General features: G+C 38.9%; 1 long non-coding RNA gene across 2 annotated transcripts; it reads right to left on the bottom strand.

Annotated features, from left to right (window-relative positions):
* Positions 1-3,680: 3,680 nt before the first annotated feature.
* On the bottom strand, positions 3,681-17,862 carry LOC121113156. Of its 2 annotated transcripts, none has more exons than XR_005858190.1 (4): positions 17,732-17,862; positions 9,140-9,407; positions 4,622-4,783; positions 3,681-3,930 (listed from the first exon to the last, which is right to left on the bottom strand). It is a non-coding gene; the product is annotated as an uncharacterized LOC121113156 (long non-coding RNA). The 2 variants fall into 2 exon arrangements; XR_005858189.1 differs by having other exon boundaries at positions 9,293-9,407.
* Between the last annotated feature and the right edge of the window lie 814 nt (positions 17,863-18,676).

Raw genomic sequence — 18,676 nt, 5'->3', positions numbered from 1 at the left:
ATCTTCACAATGCAATAGTCCAGTGCATGCTGAAAAGATGATATCCATCTTTTTCTAGGGGAAGAAAAGGACATTCTGCAGTAGCTCTGTCCAAGTAGGAAAAGAAAAAGTATTCACAAGCTGTCTGAAAAAATAAACCATATTTTATACACTTAATTCATTTAGGTTGTTAAAAAAAAAAATCAAAACTTAAAAAGCAGTAAAATTTGCGAACAGCTGAAGATTAGAATAATGCCTATCGAAGTAGTTACTCCACTGCCTAGTATGCAGTGACCATGAAACATTTCCAAGAATACATTAATGACAATCAAACCTATAGAAAAAATCTACAGAGAGGCAGGAAGGGCTAATACTGTAATTCTCAATGTATGCACAGACAGTGTTAAGAAGACGAGCCCAATCTATTTATCTTTTTAAAAATCTTTTAATTTCTCTTTAACACCTTGGTCTTCTTGTTTCCTCATTTACAAGGGGCTATATGTAAATTGATAATTCAGGTAGTAATTCTAAGTCTCTGCAACTGGAATATCTCAGCATTCTAATCCCACACCAGAATGAAGTCTATTCATTCAGCAGATTCATCCACGCTTTTTTGTATATACATTTTTCATGAAGCAAGGAAGCTTCAGTGCAGTCTTGCCCACATTTCTGTTCTTCATGATGAGAAAACTGGTATCCTGGGAACCACAATGAGATATTCTTGGCCTCTGCTTGTTCTAAGAGCTGCCATGATAAGGTGAACACTATGAGCATATACTTGTCTGAATCAGACATGTTATAAGGAATAGGAAATAAATTTGTAAACAAAGTCCTCAGATATACACAAGCCCTTAGGGGAAGATGGGGGGAAAGATAATTAGTTCTTAGCTCATCCACCAGATAGCTCTTCTCTGCTTCTACACTCATTCCTTCCTCAGCGGGCTACCAGCTCTGTGCATACATCAGTCCTTTCATGTTATTTGTGAATCTATTCAATTCTATTGCAGCACAATGAAGTACAGCATGGACTTGTCAGCCTCTGTATGACTCCAAAACTGCTTTGTGATCAGAATATTAAAACATCTGTTACCTTTTGGAGGGTGTCATGTTTGACAAGCAGCTTGAGATAAGATTCCACATGAAAGGTAAATATCTTCTAGGCAATTTACACTAAAAAAATATTTCCAAATATTTATGCTATGGCAAGTTTTGGTAAATTGCTAACCATTTCAATTCCCTTGATTGATCTTTATAAACACTTTATCAAATTTTTAAACAACTCAGAAATTATTTAAAATGTTTGGATTACAGTCATAACAGCAAGATGACTGCTTGCATATATTGGATTTTTATTAAACCAGATATTACTGCATTTTCCCACAGTGAGATGATCTTAGCACAAAATTTCTTTTTAAAGAAAGTTAATTATTTGATTAGTCTCCAAATCATTTCTTTTTCTAAGTTCACTCTCTGCTGGCTACATACTTCTTTCTTAGTTGAGTGCTCCATTCAAAGATATGATAGTGCACTACTCAACAATACTTATTCCATTATTTTTTTCATTAAATGCTAATTTAGTATATGCAGTGGGAATTAGTACATCTTTCAACCTTTAATAGTTTCCTCTCAGCTACTTTATTTTGTTTTTCACTGTTCATTTTAGTAGGATGAGTGCAAAGCTATTTTCAAGCTATATTCTCTCAGGGGAGATTTTTCAAGGTACAAAAGTTCAGACTCCACTCTTGAATATGTGTGCTACTTACTGTCCTGAAGACCCTCATATTCATCTTGGGGGGTGTCCCCACAAAGTCTCACTCCCCAGCAGAGTGAACAACAGGCATACTTTTATCTGCAACTTCTGTTGTCAATAAAAAAGGTGGAGAAACCCTTGTCCCTATTACGTAAGTATCCCGAAACCAACTGTTGGTCCTCAGAGGCAGTGAAATTGTTTGAAAGTTCTTTGAAATGCCAGGCAAAGTATCATTATGAGTATCAGTAATCATAAATAGGAAAAAGTTGACACGCTCAGCTGGTGATACGGTCTCTAGTCCTTAAATGAGCCCAGGGCCCACCCCTGGATCCACCTCTTCCAGTTACAGGAAGCACAGGTGAATTTCTTGTACACTTCCTGGGCCAGTCATCCCCATTCACCAGGTGCTCGATCATCAGGCCATGATATAATAGTTCCCTTACACCAACACCTCTGCTAAGTAGCAAAGACCAAGGCTGTTTTAAGGTCAGATAGTACTCCTAGGCCTGTCTGCCCCTGCCTATCTCCTTGGGGTTACTAGTCTTATCCAGGCCTTAGCAATCCACACCAGTCCCAGGGCTGTCTTCCTTTGCTCCCATGAGGCTAGCACGGCAGGGCTGGGTAGCTCCCCACTGTCCTGCATTGCCCCTTCCTGTTGCCTCTTCCCCCACCTCAGCCCATGTCCCCAGGGAGGTGCCTGGCCTGGGGCTGCATCAATGGCCCTGGTCTCTCTACTAGTAGAAGGGGTAGTTGGACAGGCCCTTGCTGCTGGACCCTGTCCTAGGTGTCCCCTACTGCCCCCCAGCTCTAGATCCCCTCCTTATCCCTAGCAACTATTACTTTCTCTGATTATTTCACCCTTTCCATATTTTGAATGTAACTCCTTTGTGTGTTTCCTTTTATCTTATTTGAACCAAAATTCCTGCAGTAATCAGCAAAGCAGGCGATATGGCAACATCGCTGCTACCTTAGCCTGCTTACTGTGCACATTTATAATTTATACCTTCATGTCTTGCTGTTGGATGCTCTCTCCATTTCATTTAGCACTTCGAGAAATAAGAAGTGTGTGCTCTGTATTTGTGTGTGCTAGGCAGGAGTTCTTTTATCCTGTTTACATATTTTCCCTAGTCAGGGAGCTCATTTGCCTCACTGCTGAAGACCACTGTGTTAACTGCTGCTTTGCACTCCACCCACTGAATAACTGATATAAAAATAGTAATGCAAATATTTACTGCCCAGGGATTCATCCTGAAGGATGAAGTTCTCTGCAAATTATAGGCTTTGTGCTGTTGGGCTTTCCCATAACCTCTTAAGTTTTGTGGTTGCTCGATACAATCCCATGAAGAAGCTTTATATTTATTTATACATTTAGTCTGCTTGAAACTGTGGATCTGCACACAACTGTAAATAGACTGGAATTCTATTCCTTGATAAATGAGAAAATCTGTATCTATTTCAAGAAATTTATTAATAAATTATTGTGTGGCAAGTCAACTGGGAAAAAATATGGTTTTGCTTGCAATCAAGACATTTAATATGGAGTTGAGTTTAAAAGTTATTTTAGCCCTTAAATCCAAAATGCATGGTGTCTTCAAAGCATTTATTAAAAGCAGCTGAAGAAATGTATAAAGCCACAAAGCCCTATCAAAAGGAGTTTTATTCTAACAGAACATTAACAGCCTATTTTGTTTTCTGCTTAAAAAGGCTCTTATGTCTGAACAACCAGATCAAAAGCCAGCTGAGAGAGTGCCAGTTCAACAGCTTTAGAGGATTCTGCCATCTGTGGATGAGAGGCTGTCAGGTTTTTTAATCGCAGCATAAAGACCGGGAATGCAATCTATATCCTAATGGCAGCTAAGTGGAAAGACTTGCGGTTTCCTCCTACAAGAGCAAAGGGGAATTACAGCTCTGAACAACAGGCCATAAAGTATTTTATTATGTGGTCCATAAGTATCACTTTCAATGAGGAACAGAGTGATAATTTAATAGTTTAAATTATCACTTTGTGAAATCACATATACTGATGAGCTCTGAACTAACTATAATTGAAACAAACTCAAATTACACAGTTCTTTACCGTAAGCTTGTTTGTGTATATACACACATTAGCAGTATATAAATGTTTAAACTGTGTTCACATCAGGACAGTAAGGAAACCTAGTTCTTGTTTCTGCTCATGGAGCCGGAGTTCCACAAGTTTCCTGGAAAAAAAGATAAAGAAAATAAAGAAGAGATCCTTGTATTAAGATCTTCTTAAAAGAGTAAGAAACTAATAAAATCTAAGGAACAATAAATAATAATCCATCACTGGAAGACCTAGAATTTCATCTAGAAAAGTACAGAAGGATCTCAAAGAATTCTTACAGTTGAAGAATCTATCTCAATAATTAATATATTTGGGTTCTGAGGATAAGATAAAAATCAAAACCAAGACATTTTTACATAAACAAGAATTATTATATATTTTTTTTCCTGTGAAAACATAAATATTTATATACAGCGTCTTCATATTTTCATCTGTTGAGAATTGCAATGTTAGTACTTCTTTGTTTCCATGTTAATTTCTTTCTTTTGTTAAAACTACTTTTCTTGAAAATATGTAGCAGCATTTTTTAAAGCATTGTTAGATCTATGTATCATTACTCCCTTTGTGGTAGTTGATTGCTGGCTTTCCAGTTCATCATGCAGACATGGATACGTTACTAGAGATTAGAGTTATGCAAGGATATGGATAATAATAATAAAAAAAAAAAAGTGCTGTTCTTCAGGTTTTCATATATTTTACAAAGTCAAAATACTTTATCAAGCTTTTGCAGGGAAGGTGCACTATCTTGACTTCTGCTGTATTTGTTATAAACCAAACTCTTAGCCCCCAGTGGAAGAATTTAGGACCTGTATGTGTGTCTCAAGTCTCTTTGTCAGCTGAATATTTAGACGACAAAGCTTTTGTGACTCCTCTTCAGTTCCTTTTCAGTGCTCTCAGCTAACATCCGTAGCAACCCACAGGCTGGTTCGTTTTCAGCATTGCCAACTTGTTGTGTCTTCAATATTACACTGTGATAAACAAACAAATAAATGGACTCAGATAAATTTAAATTTTGAGAGAGGAAGAGTTGCCAGATGGCCTTCTACCTGTTTGAAACTTTAAGTTTTTAGCCACAAGGTGTGAAATTTAGGTGTCTCTTGATTACAATTTCTGACAAAGACTTGCTAGCAAAGAAAGGCTATCAGGAGGCAGTCCTTGATTCTACCTTAGATACACCTGCAGTTATAGGATTGCAAGAGAGTTGTTCCTGTGTTGTTAGAGTTGTCTCATACTTTTGACAGTGATAGCGCCTATGGCCAAAAGTATTACATATTCAATCTTATTGTTCCCCTAAACTTTCCTGAAATAATTTTATGGATAAGTCAGCTCTGCTCCTACCCAGATACTTGTATTCACCCATGTCTACTCTGAGAATATGTTTCAGAAAATTGATTTGCAGACTTTTCCAAAAGGTTTCCAAAATACAAACCTTGGTATGAAGTTTGTGGATTCTCATAGAGGATTACTTCTAAATACATTTGTATTATTTTATCAAGATCCCTTGAGTAACTCAAAAGGAAATCCTAAGCAACTTTTCAATATTATTGCTTGTCCAAGACTTCTAACCAGGCAGACTTAAATACTTTAAATTAGGACATGGAAATACATTGGTCATAGAAATGCCAGTTATAAAACATCCTCTTCTTCATTTTACCTCTTTTTCAACAGCAGTTAGTTCTCTATATAGTCACTGAATGGTTAGAATTTCAAGAGATTCTTTTTTTTATCAGGTCCTCTGAGAATAAACATATATTTTTCTAAATTTAATGTGATCACACTTGTTAGCTAAAAGAGTATTCATGATCACAAACATGATATTTAGAATATGAATGAGACATTTATTCTTAGACTATGTCCAGCTTTCATACGGCTTTAAAAATAGGGCAATTAAGTAACAAGAACTTACTTAAAATTTCCCTTTAAAAATGTGCCTTTTTTTTTTTTTTGCAGTTGTCCATTCTTTACTTGTATGCACAACAACGAATGCACATGCTTATGCATTTATTAGTTGTACAAGATTTTTCATAACTACTGAAAACAATCTTGACTTTTTAAAATGATTTCTAGAGCCCTTCTGAGTCTCAACTTTTCGTTTCATACTCTATGGAGAGGAAATGAAATCATAAATTTTGTTCTATCATAAATAAATATATGCATCTCTCATAAGTCTTACCACTGACTCAGTTAAGATACAAGTTTATCCTAGTCGTTTTCAGGAAATATATTTATAATGCTGCAGATTGTTAAACATATTTTGTCAGTACCACCTATTTCTTCTAGTTAGAGTTCATTAAGATTTCTATAATGCTCACAGTCCCTTAACCAGTAAGCATACAAACCTATAGCTAAAACCTTAGCTGTGGAAGTGGATAACATGTTTACAATTACTATATACAGAATTTATGAACTGCCTGTACTGTAAATGTTATTCCTAGAAATATGTTGCATATATTTTATTCACAGTACTGTTTTCTCCTCCCTTACTCCAGCATTAAAACCCGCCACAGTTTTGGGAGGAAGGAACAGAAGGTATGCATGAACATTTGCCCACATGAGACATATGGGTAGACTTGACATTGAAATGTGCCTTGAGGAACAAATACTAACATCAAGAAGGTCTTACTTTAAGATAACTGCAACTTCCACATGATCTTTCAAGGAATATTGGAAAATTAAAGGAATATGAAGGCTGCTGGGCGGTGTAGGGATGGGGTCAGGAAAGCCAAGGCCCAGCTTGAAGTAAACTTGGCAGGGGATACCAAGAACAAGAAAGGCTTCTACAGGTACCTCAACCAGAAAAGGAAAGTCTAGGGGGGCATACTCCCCCCTAGTGAGTGACACAGGCAAGCTGATAAAAATAGACAAGGAAAAGGCTGAGGTACTTAACATTTTTGCCTCAGTCTTCTCAGACAACTGCTCCTCGCAAAGCCCTCAAAAGTTTGGTTTGGTAGGGAGGGGACTGGGAAAGGAATATCCCTCCCACTGTAAGTGAAGATGAAGTTTGTTACCACCTGAGAAATCTGATATCCACTAGTTTATGGTTTCTGATGAGATGTATCCCAGAGTCCTGACAGAATTAGCTGATGTAGTTGCTAAGCCACTCTAAATGATATTTGAAAAGTTGTGGCAATCAGGTAAAGTCCTTGGTGACTGGAAAAAAGACAGCCTTACAACCATTTTGAAGAAGAGTAAAAAAGATGACCCTGGGAACTATCAGTCTATTAGCCTCACCTCTATGCTGGGAAAGATCATGGAGCAGATCCTCCTGGAATCTATTCTAAGGCACATGGAAGACAGGGAGGTGATACAGGAGAACCAGCATGGCTTTGCCAAAGGCAAATCCTGCTTGACATACCCAGTGGCCTTTTATGATGGTGTCACTGCATAAATGGACAAGGGAAGAGCCATGGCTGTCATCTATCTTGACTTCAGTAAGGCCTTTGACAGGGTGCACCACAACATCCTTATCTTCAGATAGGAAAGATATGGATTTGATGGGTAGACTGTTTGATGGATGAAGAACTGGCTGCAGGATCGAGTCCAGAGAGTGGTGGTCAATGGCTCCATGTCTGGATGGACATCAGCAACAAGTGGTGTCCTACAGGGGTCAGGGGTGGTACCAATGCTCTTTAATATCTTCATCAACAGCATTGACAGTGAGGTCAGTGTGGGAGTGCACCCTCAGCAAGTTTGCTGACGACACCAAGCTGTGAGATGTGGTCAACATACTAGAGGGATGGGATAACATCCAGAGGGACCTTGACATGCTTGAGCAGTGGGCCCAGGAGAACCTCATGAGGTTCAACAAATCCAAATGCAAAATCTTGCACCTGGTCAGGGCAACTCTTACTACCAATACAAGCTGGGGAATGAAAGGATTCAGTGCAGCCCTGCTAAGACCTGGGAATACTGGTGGATAGGAAGCTGGATGTGAGCCAGCAGTGTGTGCTCCTGGCCCAGAAAACCAACTGTACTATGGGCTGCATTAAAAGAAGCATGGCCAGCAGGTTGAGGGAGGTGATCCTGCCCCTCTGCTCTGTTCTGGTGAGGCTTCACCTGGGTACCAAGTCCAGATGAGGAGTTCTCAGTACAGGAGAGACATAAACCTGTTGGAGCATGTCCAGAGGAGGGCCACAAACATGCTCCGAAGGATGGAACACCTCTCCTATGCGGACAGGCTGAGAGAGATCAAGTGTTCAGCCTGGAGAAGAGAAGCCTGTGAGGTGACCTGATAGAGGCCTTTCAGTATCTAAAGGGTAGCTACAGAAAAGAAGGGGACAGACTTTTTAGCAGGTACTGTGGTGACAGAACAAAGGGAAATGGCTTCAAACTTAAAGAGGGTAGATTTGGGTTAGATATAAGGAAAAAGTCTTTTACAGTGAGGGTGGTGAGGCACTGGAACAGGTTGCCAAGAGGTGGTGGAAGCCCTGTCCCTGGAGGCTTTCAATGCAAGGCTGGATAAGGCCCTGGGCAACCTGATATAGATGTGCATATTCCTGTTCATTGCAGGGAAGTTGAACTATATGACCTTTAAAGGACCATTTCAACTCTAAGTATTCTATGATTCTATGAAGCTGTATCACAAATTAGGCCACAGCATAAGCAAATGTACATGTCATCTCTGCTTCTTATATTAAATCACTTGAATCATTTTATGTTGTGTTTTAATCATGTCTTTAAAAACCTCAGAATGCCACTGAATATTTGCTTTTCTTTCTACTTTATTGATCTGATCCAATACGAATCCACTTTTCTTTGAATATGTTTTTTTTTTTTTTTTTTAATAGCATGTACTCAGGGCTTTTTTGTTGTTGTTGTTGTTGTTTTTTTTCTTGCCATACTTGTTGATTCCCAATATCTCAATACACAAATATGTTTACAGTGAATAACATATGGGTGCTGAACTGTATTCTCTGGAATGTATTTTTCCCTCATCTCTTCCTCAGTATGATTTATGCCTTATGACAATGGCTGTGATTCTTTCTCTTTCTTTCTCTTAACCATCCCTCTGCAAAACCTCTGTACTGTGTTCTGTCGAAGTGTACACATAAAATTGTGTGCTTCAAATAGTATTAGTGATAAAAATACTCATAATCCATCTCAAGAGATGAACTAAGTATGTATATCAAAATAGCTTGGAAACAAGTTTTCTATATTATTTTGAATTTAAAATCCCTCAGAGTCAAGGAGTAGTGGAGGCTGAAATGCATTTCTTAAGGCTGTCTAATTCAAACCCCCTGCTTAGAACTGGGTAATCTATGAAAATCTCCAAGGACTCTACAACCTCTCTGGAGAACCAGCTGGAGTACTTGACTTATCCTTACCGTTAAAAAGCCTTTCCCCGTCTTTAAAGGAAATTCCCTGTTTTTCAGTTTGTGAACACTTCACTCAGAAGTCTGGTTTTATCTTCTTCACTTCCTTCTATCAGATATTTACGTATATGAATAAGATTCTACCAACACCTCACAATTCTTCACCTTGAGGCTAAATAGTTCAGGCTCTCTCAGCCTCAATTTGTATGCCAGATGTCCCAGAACCTTAATCATCTTCATGGCTCTTCACTGGAGTTGCTTGAATATGTCCACGTCTTTCCTGTAGAAATGGAAATAGAACTGGATTGGCCACTGTACATGTGTTTCACCAGTGCTTAGAAGAGGATGAGGATCATCTCCTTCAATTTTCTGGCAGTCGTCCTCTTAATATAGGAACAGCCCAGGAAGATTTGTGCTGAAATATTGTCTCCTTAGATGTGTTGAAAAACAAAAACTTAGTTACAGTATTCAAAAAGATTCATTTTGAGGCACTTATATTTTTCTTTCATATATGCATTTAGGATAGAAGTACAGGAATTTTTCCTATCTGAGTGATATTTAATTTTATAGGAAATTTTCTTCACAGTCTTTGGAAATAATTCAGACTTTAGGAGATGAAGTTATTACAGCACAAAAGGCATTTCAAAGTTGCGATCTGGATGTTCTTTGCAAGATAATAGACCATGTGAATAAGTCCTCTCCTTTTTCTAGAAAAAAAAATAACAAATAACAAATAAAATTTCTAATAAGTAATCCATTTGTATTTGGATCAAAATCTGTCTGATTCAGAAAACTCAAAATTATTTAGGTTTCAATATAAAAATATCGGGCTTGTTCAAGCTTTACATTACATTAGAATTGTGAGATCCCATGTTAACCTTTATTATATCAAAATAGCATATATTATTTGATTGCTAGAAAATGAATAGTTAAACACATCAGTCTGAAATGTTCCAGTAAGATATTTATAAAATATTTTCCATTAGAAAATAATCAAGTAATAATCTATAGATTTGAAACACTTGTGATTACTTCAGAATCTAATATTGAAGAGCTGTTCTAACATATTATATTTTTACTTGTTCTACTCATCAGAAAATATTTAGTTGGCCATTATCCATTGTTAAACATCGTTTTGAAGAGGTTTATAATTTAATCTCAGAATTTTGTCTTTTCACATGCAGAGGTAATATAAAATGGTTATGTAAAAAAATAATTTGGAATATAAAAAAAAGAGAAATGATAGCTTTCACAGAACTGGAAAAGTTAAATGGTGATGGAGGAAAATGCATCAATCATGAGCAACCTCCAGTGCTTTATATGAGATGAACAATGAGAAGTAACAAGGAAATTAGGAATGCAATTAGGCCAAAAATAAACAGCCAAACAATGCTAAGAACTTGTCTAACACAAGTGACTATCCATTTCTGGGTGTATCATCAAATTGCTTTGTAATCATAACCTTTCTGCACAGCAGCTTCTCTATCTGCAAAAAAAAGTTGTATGTCCTTTCAACATTCACTAGCTGCTTTGAGATAAATAGTTGCCACATAAGTGAAATATTAGTATAGGTAACACTACAGTAACAAGCAAGACTTTTCAAATCACCTCTTAAGCATCACCAGCACTGGGATGACTATTCCACCCGTGCCCAATGTTGCTTTGGTCCTCGTGCAGTTAACTAAACTGTTCAGTCTGAAGGAAATATTCAGATATAATATTTTAGCACTGATTGAATTATCCCACCAAACAGAAACTAAAAGTCAACCAACTAACTGGACAGCAACCAAAACAACTATATACTCAGTGAAGCTTCATATATGTCAAACTTACAAAAAACAAGTTCAGAAGTATAGTTAGTGAGAATATGAGAGGATATGTGAATTGTATTGGATTCAAAAAAGCTTTTCTGTTTCTTCCTTGTTTTTCTTTTTCCTTCTCAATGACTCTGTATATTTTTTCTTTGTTTCTCTTTTTCCCTACTATATATTCTTTTCTTTCTCACAGTCTTTTATGTCTCCATTTCACCTTTCTCTTCATTCTTGGGTTTATTAGAACTCTGTAATCTGCATGGCTCTTTAATTTATCCCCCCTGCATGCAAAAATATGTGCCAAGATATCAGTAGTAGTACCTCAGCATTAATATTAATATGAACTATTTGCGTTTCTCTATCATTCAATCTGGCTCTCATTATTTCTAGTTTTAACCTGCAAAAACTTTTATGGTACTTGTCATAGTGAACTGATCAGAAAAGAAAAAGCATCAGGCAGCTATTTTCTCCTGACTTTGGATACACTTAATGCATCACTTATCACTTGAAGGTAGTCAGGATTACAGGATTGCCTGGGCCACCACACTGAGTGAACAGGAAGTGTCTTGGGATGCATATAAAACATATTATATAGAGAATGTATATGAGTAACAAAACCTCTTTTAATATACTTTTTTCATTAACACATTAAAAAAAAAAAAAAAAAGGCAACGAAAATATAAAACTAGCAGGCTAAACACAAAAACTAAGAAGATTGATGTCCTGACGGTTAGAAATAACTTAGTCTACCCTAGTGTCATAGCATGTTTCTTCATTAAAATAAATAAATAAATAAATAAATAAAGTGCCAAATTGTTTTGTCCTCTTTCCACTCCCAAATCAAAATATTTGGTCAGTGTGATTTTAGCCCTGTGGTTTAAGAGAAGAATCATACTGTTTTTATCTCAGTCCTTTTAAAAAGAGGAATTGTGCAACGTTGCTCTTAAGCATTGCCCTACTTGAGAAGAAAAAAAATCACATGGGATGTAACAGCATATTGCCCACATCATACAAGCCAGCTACAGTGTTTCATGTCCAGAGAAGATTGGGATTTGAATACTTTCAGCTTTCCACCCTCAGCAAGTTTAATGATGATACAATGCTGGGAAGAATGGCTGATGCACAAGAAGGCTGTGCTGCCATTCAGTGAGATCTGGACAGGGTTGAGAGTTGGGCAGAGAGGAACCAGATGAGGTTCAACAAAAACAAGTGTAGAATCTTCACTTCCTAGGGAGGAATAACTGCATGCACTAGTAAAGGTTGGTGGATGACCTACTGGAGAGGAGCTCTGCAAAGAGGGACCTGGGTGTCCTGATGGACGACAGTTTGGCCATGAGCCAGCGGTGTGCCCTTGTCGCCAAGGACAATGGCATTCTAGGATGCATTAGAAAGTGCATGGGCAGCAGGAAAGGGAGGTGAACCTCCCCCTCTACTCTGCCGTGGTGAGGCTTCACCTGGAGTATTGTGTCCAGTTCTGGGCTCCGTAGTACAAAAAAGACAGGGATCACCAGGAGTCCAGCAGAGGGCCACAAAGATAATAAAGGACCTGGAGCACATCTATTATGAGGAAAGACAGAGCAACCCAGGCCGGTTCAGCCTTGAGAAAAGAAGACTTAGAGGGGATCTGATCAGTGTCTATAAATATCTAAGGTGTGGGAGGCAAAGGGACGAGGCCAGGCTCTAGTGGTGTGTGCTGCTAGGACAAGGGGAAACAGCCACAAACTGAAGCCTAGGAATTTCCGCACAAATGTGCATAAGTACTTCTATACAGTAAGGGTGATGGAGCACTGGAACAGACTGCCAAGAGAGGTTGAGGAGTCCCCTTCTCTGGAAACATTCAAGACCCACCTGGACACCTACCTTTGCAGCCTGGTTAGGGAGCCGGATTTGGCAGGGGGGTTGGACTAGAAGATTTCTATAGGTTCCTTCCAGCCTTTAAAATTCTGTGAAGTAGAGAAGTAACAAATCCTAGGTTTGGGATTTGGAACAGTTTGGAAGAGATTTGGAAGAAATATGGAAGAGTTGTTCTGTTGCTAGGAATGAAAGGAGAAGTTGAAATAGTGTAAGCAGAAGTTGCAGTGCTGGGCTTGCAACCTTGACAGCAGGCTTTATGCTGGAACATATTAAAAATGAAAAGATTTCATGAACCCTGAAAAAAAAAAACCACAAAAGAACATGAGCACAATGAGAGGTGGAAACATAGCTACTGAGTTCTGGTGACCATAACTTCTACTAAGAAACAGTAAGCAACCAATATAAGTAAATTAAAATGAAGCAAATGGATGCACACTACGGATGGGATAATTTGTGCAAGAGGCATTTGAAGAATATTTATGAAGATTTTCTGGAGGGTAAGCTAGTGTAATTGTTCTGCAATGTGTATTGATTACACAGGAGAAGAAATCTAAAATAAGACTTTGTGCTGATATCTTGTCAAGAAGGGTTAAATGCTGTTCCTTGGACTATTTATACTGAAAATTGAAGTACTTCTGCCATTTTTAAAGCTTCTTATCTTATTTTTCATTATGAATTTGAGGCAATAGTTAGACATCATCTCTAAACATCATCTAAGTTGCTGATTGATTTTACAAACAAAGTGATATGTCACTGTCAAGATACAGTCTTCATAGCTGGAGAGAGAAACTTAAGCACAGTAAAATGATCAGGACTTCAAAGATAAATGAAGATTATACTCCTCCACCTTCTAAAAATATCTACTCAAAGCAAGTGAAGATAATCAGTATTTGGTTTAATAAAGTTCTAAAATAGAGCTTATAATTATTCTGAATTATTATTATCTTTTGTTTGCCTGAAGATAGTTCCTTTCTGTTGAAATCTTCTATACCATGCAGTAAGAAAAAGAAAGGAATGACTGAGCCTAAATTCACTGTTTAGAATAAAGAGGATTGTGATCAGTGTTCTATAAAGTGGCTAACTACCATTGCATCTGCTCTCAGTCAAGATGCTATTTATAAGATATAACTGACTTTTGTCAGAACTTTTCCATTCCAGTCCCTTTGGATGTCAAAATATTCTGCTACTTTCCACCAGTTGCAGGAGATGATCATTCCCAGGTGATGAGAGGAAAATCAGGAGTCATATAAGATATAATGCTCTGCTCTGCTGCTTTTCACAGTATATGGGAAAGCAGGGGCTAGGCATGAGGAGTGGCTTCACATACTGATTCTCCACTATTAAAAATTTATGTTAGGACTGGCATGTTGTCCAAGGAGAGGAATCACACTTAGCACTGAGAGGCTTAACAGAAAAGGGAAAAAGAAGGAGATGAAGTGACAGTGACCACTACAGACATGACAGGGCACAGATGCAGAGATAGAGTAGGTTGCAGGAAAAAAAAATAGTGGTAGAGGCTGTGAGAGAAAAGTAAATACTGCAGCAATTAAACAACCATATTTGACACAGAGGAAAATTTGAAATGAAAAAAAATAAAAATAAAAATAAAAAGAAGGCAGAAAGGTGATCCAAACATTTGCTTCAGCATTTCCAAGACAGCTCCAAACAGTCAACTCAGCTAAACTGTGCTATCCCACAGCAGTGCTGACAGATGCATTCCGACAGCATACATATTTACAGGATGGAGCAGCTGCTTGGATTGCCTAATCACATGATGGTATAAGAATCTCAGTATCTCTCAGACTCATAAAGTATGTATTGCATCTTTGTCCATTCATGAAGTATCACTGAGATGATTATCAAGATGTTTAGGCATAGTAATATGAAATGAAAACAGTTACAAGTGGTTTTAAAATAAGTCACATGGAAGAAAGAAATTAAAAAATTAGGTTTTTTAGTACAAATCCCATTGAAAAAAATAGCCCGAATTAGATTCATAGAATCATAGAATCGCCAAGGTTGGCAAGGACCTCCAAAATCATCCAGTCTAACCACCCACCTACCATCAATATTTCCCCAACCTCACCACAACCTTCTTTCAGATAGTTCTAGAGAGTGATTTCCTCCGAGTCTTCAGTTCTCCCAGTTCCCTCAGCCACTCCTCATAAGACTTGTGTTCCAGATCCCTTACCAGCTTTGTTGCCCTTCTCTGGACATACTCCAGGGCCTCAATGTCTCTCTTGCTTAAAACTGAACACAGTACTCCATGCACAGCCTCACCAGAACTGAGTACAGGGGGACAGTCACTTCCCAGTCCCAGCTGGCAACACTATTTCGGATACAAGGCAAGATGCTATTGCCCTTCTTGGCCACTGGGGAACAGTGCTGGCTCTTGTTGAGATGAACGTTGAACAACAGCTCCCATGTGTGTTCCACACAGTCTTCCAGCCACTCTGTCCCAAGCCTGTAGTGTTGCTTGGGGTGGCTGTGGCCAAAGTGCAGGACCTGGCATTTGGTCTTGTTGATCTTCATCTCACTGGCCTCAGTCTAGCTATCCATCCTGTCCAGATCCCTCTGTAAGGCCTTCCTGTCCTCAGACAGATTGGTAACTCCTCCCTACATTGTGTCATCTGCAGACTTACTGAGGGTACACTCCATCCCCTCATCCAGGTCATCAATGAAGATATTGAATAGGACAGGCACCAAATACCAACCCGTAGGGAGCAGCATTCATGGCCAGTTGCCAGCTGGATTTAACTCCATTCATCACCAAACTGAACTGTATGAACAAGATACGGAGAATTTAATTTTTTTCTGAGTGATTTATTAATTTTGTGAAAATAATAATTGCATGAACTATAATAGTTAAAAAAATGCCATTATAATTGCAGTGCAGAAACTAGAATATCTGAATATTTTGAGGTTTGGTGATGGTTAGATTTTAGGTTAGGACTCATAAATTTATTAGTAGATCATCATGTGTATGAATCTTCCTTTGTTTTCTGGATCAGAGCTTGCTGCCTGAGGTATTTCTTGTGATAAGACTCTAGGACATGAGAGGTGGATGCTGCCCTGTGGCAGTCAATATCATTGTCTGGACAATTTACATTTGAAAGCATTTCTTTGGAGCTGTTTGCCTTCAGCCTAAGAGTTAAGGGAGTTCTCAGGACTGTTAACTGGTGGAAAATCTGTCCTGTGACCAAATTATTCCTATCTGCTATGAGAGATAGGAGGATGATACCATTGTATCTTGTGAAGGCAAGATAATAGTTGGTGTATCCATACTCCCTTTTATCTGCCAGCAAGGCCAGGTACAAAAGGAATTCCTGCTGAGATCCAAAAGCCAGAAACTGTCATTCCAAAAGGCTGACTCAGCCACTTTGGACTTATAAATAAGTTTGTGCTGCCATCACAGTGTTCATCGTCATCATCGCGGTGGTCACCATCCTCATCAGTGGAACAATGCCCAACAGTCCACCTCTGCTGAAGAGCAACGACTGAACTATGAATCACGCTGGACCCATGGTGATGACTATCTCCTTCTTGCTCCCTATAGAGACTCCTTGCTCCTATTTCCTATCTTTTCTGTTGCCATTCTTCCCTTCTCCATCACACTAATTTATACCTATAAAGACTCCTTGTTTCTTCTTTCTATCTTTTCTATTGCCTTTCCTTCCCTCCCCATTACCCCAATCTGTAATAGTGTCCGTCCTCCCCTTTCTTCATCTCCCTTATTAGCATTTGTAATAAACTGGTCGGACCAACGTTTGAACCACTGTTTCTTAATCTCACGATGAGTATACATATTTCAAAGAACCTCCTCTCCCTCCTATAAATTGGAGCGAGACATCACGTGAACTAGATATCACAGAATCACAGAATTACAGGGTTTGGAAGGGACCTCAAGGGATCATGATTCTATGATTCTGTGATCATCAAGCCTAACCCTTCTGCTAAACCAGCTACTCAACAATAGGTCACACAGGCAGGCATCCAGAGAAATCTTGAATATCTCCATAGAAGGAGACCTCACAACTTCTCTGGGCAACCTGCTCCAGTGCTCTATCGACCTCACTGTAAAGGAGGTCTTATGCTTATTAACATGGAGCTTCCTCTGTTCAAGTTTTAGGCCATTACTTCTTGTTCTATCACTACGCACCACTGAGAAGAGCCTGGCCTCATCCATTTGCCTCTCATCCCTCTTTAGATATGTATAAACATTTATCAGATCCCCTCTCAGTCTTCTTTTTACCAGGCTGGACAGACCTAGGTTACTCAGCCTTTTCTCATATGGGAGATGCTCTGGCCCTTAATCATATTTGTGGCCCATCTTCTAGGAGATCCTTGTTTTTTTTTTGTACTGGGGAGCCCAGAATTGAATGCAGTAGTCCAAATGTGGACTCACCGGAGCAGAGTAGAGGGGGCAGGATAACCCCCCTTGACCTGCTGGCCACGCTCTTTTTAATGCGTCCCAGGATACCACTGACCTTCTTGGCCACAAAGTCACACTGCTGGCTCATGGCTGACTTGTTGTTTACCAGGACCCCCAGGTCCTTCTGCAGAGCTCGTCTCCAGTAGGTCATCCCCCAACCTTTACTGATGCATGCTGCTATTCCTCCCCAGGTGCAAGACTCTTGCTCTTGTTAAACCTCATCAGGTTCCTCTCTGCCCATCTCTCCAGCCTGTCCAGGTCTAGTATGGTAGCACAGCCTTCAGGTATGTCAGCCACTCCCCTCAGCTATGTATCATCAACAGACTTGCTGAGGGTGGACTCTATCCCTTTATCCAGGTCATTGATGAAGATGTTGAACAAGATCAGACCAGCACTGACCCATGGGGAACGCTGTTAGTGGTCTCCAACCAGACTCTGTACCACTGATGATAGACCTCTGAGCTCTGACAATCAGCCAATTCTCAACCCATCTCACAATTCACTTACCTATCTCACATTTTCTAAGTTTCATAACCAGGATGTTGTGGAAGACAGTCTAAAATGTCTTGCTGAAGTCAAGGTACGCAACATCCACTGCTTTCCCCCATCTTACCCAGCCACTGATGACATCATAGAAGGCTACCAGGTTAGTGAAGCATGATTTCCCATTGGTGAACCCATTTCGACCGCTCCTGATAACCTCCTTCTCTTCCAATTTCATGGAGATAGCATCCAGGCTTTCAAGTCTGCTGCTTCTGCTTCAGACCTACTAAGTGCATGCCCAAATGCTTGGTTTGCTCCATATGACATATTATCAACTTACATATATGTCATCTTGCATCTTTGAAACCGCGCCATATAAATGACACTTATTAAAATAGAAGGTCAAATCCCTTTTAACTATTATGTCATATTTCCTGTGGAGTTTTTTAGGTGTACTACCTCTTATTTCCCTGATTCATCTCAGTTGCTTATTACCTGCTCTTTGGTAGAAGTATACTGATCAGTACTGTGCCATGGACAACTAAAGAACCACCACTATGAAGCTCTTGAAATAAAAAAGGTTTGCAGTAACTAAGATGACTTCCTGTAAAGAAATGGCAAAGTGCATTGCCACCTCATTTCTGCAAAACAAAAGACTTTTTTGAGTCACCGTACATATTTGGGTAGTTGTCTAGTGATGACTTTGTACTTTCAATGTGAAATTTACTTCATCTAGCTACAATTGCTTAAAAATTAGGCACATGATCTAGATTAGTGATGTAAGGTCCTCTGCCTCTATATTCACTTGTCTTACATACTTCTCCAGAAAGAAATTAATTCCATTCAAAAATAAAGGCTATAGATGGTTGAGAAATATTGCTCCCACCTCCCTTGGCAACTTCTGTCCTTGATTATGGACTCACATTACAAACAGTTCACTGTATTAATAATGTGAATATTTTAATGTCA

Source organism: Gallus gallus, chromosome 3 (genome assembly GCF_016699485.2).
Source record: "Gallus gallus isolate bGalGal1 chromosome 3, bGalGal1.mat.broiler.GRCg7b, whole genome shotgun sequence".
In the NCBI taxonomy this organism is placed as follows: Eukaryota; Metazoa; Chordata; class Aves; order Galliformes; family Phasianidae; genus Gallus; species Gallus gallus.
This window is presented reverse-complemented; position numbering and strand designations above follow the sequence as displayed.